General features: G+C 51.4%; 1 long non-coding RNA gene across 2 annotated transcripts in view; it reads right to left on the bottom strand.

Annotated features, from left to right (window-relative positions):
• Window positions 1-303: 303 nt before the first annotated feature.
• The window catches only part of LOC141575770 (uncharacterized), a 29,724-nt gene continuing 24,027 nt past the window's right edge, over window positions 304-6,000 (bottom strand). Inside the window, exons 2-3 of one of the 2 annotated variants that reach the window (XR_012503576.1) lie at window positions 3,959-4,363; window positions 304-999 (exon numbers count right to left, since the gene is read on the bottom strand). This is a non-coding gene — a long non-coding RNA (uncharacterized LOC141575770). Of the gene's footprint in view, window positions 4,364-6,000 lie in introns of both variants that reach the window. The other variant, XR_012503577.1, reaches the window with a different exon arrangement.

Below are 6,000 nucleotides of genomic sequence, written 5' to 3'. Positions count from 1 at the left end.
TAAAATTTAAAAATAAATTTTAAAAAATTAACATCTCAGAACTTCTCCCCTCTGAGCTACTAAATTAGCCCCCTTCCAGCTGCTGAGAAAGTCCCCTGTGTCCGTCAGGGAGGGACGTGAGAGAGACGGAGGGGTGCGCTGGGCCCGCCCCCGCTCCTCTCACTGGCCTCGCGCTGATGGGGAAACGGCCCAGCCGGCGACATTAGCTCGTCTCCTGAGAGTGGAGGGAGGCTCGCAGGCTCCGGTTCAGGAGCACACTCTCGGCTTTTATTAACTAAAATGCAAACAGCGCCCCTCCCGGGCCCGCCCCTCCCCTCCCCTCCCCTCCCCCCGCGCCCCGCTTCCCTGAAACTCAGGACGAGGCGGGCCAGGCGAGCTCCCAGGGCGCCTGCGGGAAGAGGGGAAGAGCGCGCTGGGCGCTGCAGTCCTGCCTCCGCTGGGCTCAGGCGCGCTCTCTCCTGCTCGGTCCCCAGGCTGTCTGTCTCCCCCACCGGAAGCCAGGAGCCTTCGGCTCAGGCGTGGGTCCTCAGTCGGAAGGCTGGTCACAGACCCTCCTCTTTGCGTGGCTCTGGGCGGTGGTGCCCACCTGGCCTGGGTGGAGGGCACCCACCACCGCGCCGGACAGCTCTGGGGAACTCTGATTAGTAGTCGGGGCTGAAGCATCGAGGAGGAAAAGGGTCCCTTTGCCAAGCCCTGCGCGAGGTGCTCACCCTTCCCTGGGATGCTCGCGGAGAGGTGTGGACTGTCCAGGCCAGACCTGGAACCCTGCGTCCGTCTGTGTCTGTGCCAGTCTGAACTTGATCTGACAAATAGAAATCTATGAAGCAGTGCCTTCCCTGTCTTTGCTTTTGCTGCTGAGAAACTCCAAGTCAAATCTAAGGTTCAAAGTAGAAACTCTATGACCTGGTGCTGGTAATAGCCTTACCTTCGGCTTCCTGCTGTGTGATCTTGAACTTTGTGTTCAGCTTCATTTATCTTTTCTTATCAACAGTCTCAAATCTTTTGGAAATAAAGACCCAGGGAAAAAATTTAAGTAAATATTGTCACTTACTTTTCCAAGGTTATAAGTAAATTATTTTTGTACCCTGTGCCTTCAGATCATTTCTGCCGTGGGGCAGGGCACGGATGAGTCAATGACCTGAACGCCTGCAGCACATCAGAACTGAAAGGCTCCGTCCCCTTTCCCCGAGAGCGGAACGCAGAAGCGTCCTTTGATTCTGGGAAAGGACTGCATTCTCGCGCGGGTGAACTGCTGCGGACAAGGCTTCTTGTGGTTTATTTCGTTGGACTTGACTCTTCAGAGCCCATTATTCATTCATTTGTCTATTCATTCACTTAACAATCTTGTAGTCTAAACATGAAAAGGTAAGTACACTGCTAGAAATTGGAACAGAGTCTTCAGGAAGCCTAAAGAACTGGTTTAGAAATGGATTTTGACTCTAGAACAGAAGCTGGCCAAGAAAGACACAGGAGATAGGAGGTGGCGTTACACAGAAGGGAAATGGGACACGGAAGTGCAGGAAGTTTGTGGGCTGAGATCAGAGGACCAGGGACACAGGGTGGGACCAGGGCTGGCTTCCCGGACATACGTCTGAGCCTGGCACTTAGAAGGACCCCGTACTTGGTTTAATGCTCTGCCGTTATCATCTTGACATTCCTCATTTTTTCACACATGGCCCTGCATCTTAATTTTGCATCAGGCCTTGCAAATTCTATAGTTGGTCCTGAAGAGAGGTAAGTCAGGAGAAGCTGGAAGATGCTGAGAGCTGGTGAGAGACAGATCGTGGAAGGTTTTCCTTGGTAATGAAGTCAGGGAGGGCTTTTGAAAGCCTTGCTTACACAGCCATCCCTGCCAGCTTCCCGTTCCCTGGGATGAATCATATCAGGGCTCAAGTCGGCAAGGAAGTGTCACTAAACACGGTCTGGCAGCAGCTTTATCTTTGGCCTGGCATACTCTATTGTTATTCATCGAATATTCATCCCCTCGCCCCTCTCCTAGACGTTGGGTCTGGACACACGAGCTGCTTTGATGGGATGTAAACAGCAAGTGGCTGCTTCAGACGCCACCTCATCCTTGCTTGGCACAGCTCCACCGTCCCGTCTCCCGCTGTGGGAGAAACATGGGTCCAGGATGGGAAAGCATACAGAGGGGAACTGAGCCTGGCAGTCTGGAGCCCAGTGGCGAGTACCTCCTCATCTGCTGGCCTTACTGAACCTCAGACTTTCTGTTAATGCCCTATATCTCAAAACAGGGCCACATGCAAGGCCCACAGAGCAACCAAGGGGAGCCCAGGAGCGGACAGCAACCCCTGGCCGACATCGAGCAAGGAGTCAGGACTTCAGTCTTACAGCTGCAAGGAGCTGAACTCAGCCAACACCCGAGGGAGCCTGGAAACATCGTCTTCCCCCGAGGCCCCAGATAAGAGTCTCACTGGGCCAATTCCGTGATTTCAGCCCATAAGACTCTGAGCAGAGAACCCAGCCAAGCCTGCCCAGACTTCTGAGCTGAGGAACTGTGAGAAATAATGGGGTTTTGTTTGAAGCCCCTAAGTTTGTGGTAACTTATCACACAGCATAGACAGTTAATACAATCTACATAAAGGTTACATATATGCACACTCATATACTATATGCAGGCTGCCTTTCAATGCACATACAACTTAAATCTGGTACATTTCCTCAGATCCAGATAAAGCATATCACCTTGTCTACATTTTCAGGACAAAAAGAAGAATTTTCATTCCAGCGTTTAATGGAATTCAAAACTACAAAAACCATCACCAAAGCTCTGAGCAGAGGTCAGCCCCTCACGGTTTCTGCATCTCCTTAAAGATGTTAAAGCCGCAGGGACAACAGCCCAGGATGCGTTTGTCTGGGGTTCCTCGCTGAGGCGTGAACTGCTCACCTCCTTAGCACTAAGGCTCCTGTGCCAGCTGGAAACATGCCGACAGCTCCCTTCTCCCCTCTGGCCCCAGTGAGTGTGGAGATTCCAGCATATAGCCCCCAACTGTCCTGCCAGAAGCAGCTGTCAGCAGCATCCAGGAGAGAACCCCTGGGGACACTGACAAAGCGGTATGCGTGGTATGTGACAGACTCCTTCAGTGGAACAATTCCTGTCTCTGTCAGCTTCAAGAATAATACCTTCCTGAAAACAAAGTCCATTTTGACAAATAGTTGTTTCCAATCTTCATTAGAAAGTTACGGTGTGGATATAAAATTTTAAAAGCAGAATTTAAAATTTAATGCACGTGTATCGCATACATGTGGTGTGGTTGTTCTGAGTCAGAAGCTGGGACAAGGGTGGAGTCAGAGGGATGTGGCCCAGTGTGTCCCCCTTCAAACCAGATGTGGCCTCAAACCCCTCCCTTCTCTACAGACGTTCTCTTCAGAAAGGTCTCAAACCCCTAGATCAGGCAACGTCCGTGATGCACCTGACTCGGGAATTCAGGTCCGAGGCACCACGGCCGCTGAACCGTCAGAACACACGTCCCGGGCCGCTCATTTGCTCCCTTTCATGTGGGACGTTTTTATTCCACCACGCGTGGCCCTCAGTTGTCTGCCAACGAGCTGTCACTCTCCCTGGCCCTGGGAGGGCAGGTAGTGAAGGGGTGGGATCGTCTGAGACACTCAGGAGAGAGGCTTTCCTTTTGAGCTTCCTCATTTGCATCATGATCAACGCCCTGGCTATTGTTCTACTTTTCCTCCACACTAGTCGCTATTTCTCAACCTTAATGGACCCAGGACCACACTGAGCGACCGGCCGCTCAGTGGCTCTCTGCGTGGCTCATCTGGGCCAGAGACCGGAGTCCTCCTCTGTCTGCAAACTCGGCCGCCCCTCCCCGCAGGGGCTGCATCCTGGCTGGGACCGCCTGCCTCTCCCTGTACCACCAAGCCCCTTGGGCCCGAAAGATTAGACCCCTCCCCAAACCCCCAGCTTTCAGCTACATCTCTCACTTACAGGAGCCTGAAAAGGCCTGCTGGGCTCGAGAATGGGTGAGGACTTGGTCTCAGGTGTTCTGGAGCAAAGCCCGGATGGGACTGGGTCGTGTTGGGAGAAGCGCGCTGTTATGTTCTCCACTCCACACTACTAGTCTCGCTTTCTTCTCCATCTTTATCTTTTTGGAGGAAAGTGGGGTGATCTGAATAGAGGAGAAAAACCCAAAAGCAAAGAAGAGAGACTAGGAAAAGCATGGCTCCGTAACAGTCACCCACCTCTGAAAGCACAGTGCTCAGTCCTGCTGTTCTCCGTGTGAACACATGTGAACACACGGAAACACGTGGTCTCTCCTTGTGGCTTGTCACTTGGGGCCAGCCCTCCAGGTGGCACACTATGGTGATGAGGATGATCTCAGACGTTCAAAGTCTGAATAAAGAAAAAGAAAATCTTTTCACCCAAAAGTATTCCATTCTGGAATAACCAAATCCATTCTTTGTCAATAATTCAAAAAATGTAAACCAATCTCAAAATTTCATACAGGCCTTACCAAACATTTCTGTCAAGCAGGAACTCTGCTAAACAAAGACACCACAAGAGAGACAATGAGATCATGTCCCCATAGCCCAAAGCCCCCCGTCTCACTTGAAGTCCTTTTACCAGCCCTGAGGCCCTGTGTGATCTAGCCCCATCACCTCCAGACCTCATCTCCCACCACCTACACTCTTGAACTCTCTATTCCAACCACATGGCCTCCTTCCTGTTCTCTGAATGTCAATCAAGTGCTGACCTCAGGGCCTTTGCACAGCTATACATTCTGGCTGGAACACTCTTCCCAGCCACAGCTCACTCCTTCCCATCCCTCAGTTCCCCATTCAAACATCACTTTCTCTACAGCCTTTCCAAGGACACATTATCCTCAGTTTCACCCTCATTCTAGTGCCCTTGATTTCTCTTGCCTTGTTCAGAACGAACAAGAAAAGGGGGGAGAAGGCATGTGGGGTCCAGACGTGGGTCTGACGATATTGCAGCTCAACACCAATCACTAGCCCATCTGCTCTTGCTGAGGGTCCATCCCAGCCCTGTGGGTCCTGGGTGGCCCCAACCTCTCTTGTCCTCCAGATCCGTCCCTGTCAGCACAAGAAACAGCGATGTCTTTGTGTGTTTGCAGAAGAAAGGTGTCACAGGAGCAAGAACGTTGCTTTCTCCACACTACTCCAAGTGCTCAGCCAGCTCCCGCCCCATGGGAGCTTCGTTTGCTAGGTGAACAGGTGGCCATCTGGCCTGAGGGCTTGGCAGGGCCCTGGACAATGAGGGTTGAGTGCAGAGTCCAAGACATGCAGGGTAGTTGCTCCACCACAGGTAGCAAGTGTGAGAGATCTGAGGCAAGAAAGGCAGTTCTGACCCAAGGCTGGTGATACAGGATGAGTCCAAAGCACACGTTTATGAACTACGGACATCGAATCCACAGGAGCATTTGGAAGCCACATACAGTTTTAATCAGACAGGTGATCTGATAATAACGAAGAAATACTTTGTGGCAGAGATGGTTGTTCTCCCCCTAATGTCTCTTTCTTCCTTGTCACTTGGTAACAGGATCCTGACTCTATGTAAGGAAGCAGTGTGCCCAGCTAAAAGACATTTCTTATCTGCCCTTGCAACAAGGTGTGCCCATGTGACTAAATTGCAGTCATCGAAGCGTGCGAAATTGTGTGGAAGACTCTAGGAAGTCTTCTTAAAAGGGGTTTACACAAGTAGGAAGGGCACCATTTTTTTCTCTTCTCTCTACTTCCATTCCTGCTGCATAGGATGCAGACATGATGGCTGGAGCTCCAGCAGCTTCTTGAATCATGAGTTGCATGCAGTGATAGAAGCCACGTGCTGAAAGTGGCCAATCAGGAGAAGACTGGACCTGATGACACACAGACACTGTCACACCAGCCTGGACTCGCCCACACCCAGCTTCTCCCGAGAAAACAAACCCTTTTGGTTTAAAGCACTATTATTTGGGGGTTCCTGTTAAGTGCTGTCAACATCCTCCAGCCAGGGTGAGCAGGGACACACCT

The sequence above is a fragment of the Camelus bactrianus genome, chromosome 3 (genome assembly GCF_048773025.1).
Source record: "Camelus bactrianus isolate YW-2024 breed Bactrian camel chromosome 3, ASM4877302v1, whole genome shotgun sequence".
NCBI lineage: Eukaryota > Metazoa > Chordata > Mammalia > Artiodactyla > Camelidae > Camelus > Camelus bactrianus.
This window is presented reverse-complemented; position numbering and strand designations above follow the sequence as displayed.